Source organism: Chelmon rostratus, chromosome 12 (assembly GCF_017976325.1).
Source record: "Chelmon rostratus isolate fCheRos1 chromosome 12, fCheRos1.pri, whole genome shotgun sequence".
Classification (NCBI taxonomy): Eukaryota; Metazoa; Chordata; class Actinopteri; order Chaetodontiformes; family Chaetodontidae; genus Chelmon; species Chelmon rostratus.
In genome coordinates this window covers 1,493,704-1,494,636 of record NC_055669.1, presented here as the reverse complement: position 1 = coordinate 1,494,636, position 933 = coordinate 1,493,704, and positions in this window count along the sequence as shown.

Genomic DNA, 933 nt, shown 5'->3' with positions numbered 1-933 from the left:
CCTGTTAACCGGCCGCTGTATCCAGGGGTGGGGAGGGAGGGGGCAGAAAGTGAAGTCCCGGTTAGCCGTGACACAGCGCACTCAGTCCAGCTGCAATAAATGAGTCAATTATGCAAATGAAGACGACTTCCTGTTCGACCTGTCATTATAAGACCAGGTCGTATGACGAGATGCAAGCTCCTGTAGGCTAGCGTTTACTAGACATCGCGTAAGACGACATAAGTGCTAAAAAGAAAACATTATACACAAATATAGAACATTTTTATCCGTTTCACGTGGGATATGTCCTCTCTCTTAATGTCGTCATTTTTGCATTCTGCGTTGTAGACCTAAATGCTGCTTTTACGTTGAAGGAAGATCATGACTGTTTCCGGTACTTTATCTCTAATGTGCTTGAGGCAGGTCTCGCGCTGCTCCCCTGTCGCATCCCTGCTGTAATCCTACTGTCAATCTACAAAAAGTAATCAAATGATCATTTATCCAGCTGAAAAATAGGTTCTGTAGACCTGCTAGAAACATCTCACATATGTGAGGGGTGCACTGATTAATTAATCAGTTTTTACAGGTGAGTCGTAGACAATTTGTGAGTGTTGACTAAAACAGAGATAAACATCTGTCCTTCATTATCTTTTCAGATAAAAATAGAAATGCCTCTGCACAGAAAATGCTTGTTAGGAATGCGGCCATTGTTAATTTGGCTCTGCACATGACTGATTTGATGAGTATGTGAAACGTATAGAGAATAACCAGTGCAGTTTCATTTATGAAATGTGCCATGTTAAGTCTTCTGAGCAAACAGAGTGACTACACCAAGGACACATTCACTATGTAACACTTCCATCTGACTGTATTGGTTTCTCCTGATGCTCCTCATTGTGTGTTCCAGCAGTCCAGATGTCAGCCTTGACAACCTCAGTTGTCCAGATAACAAAT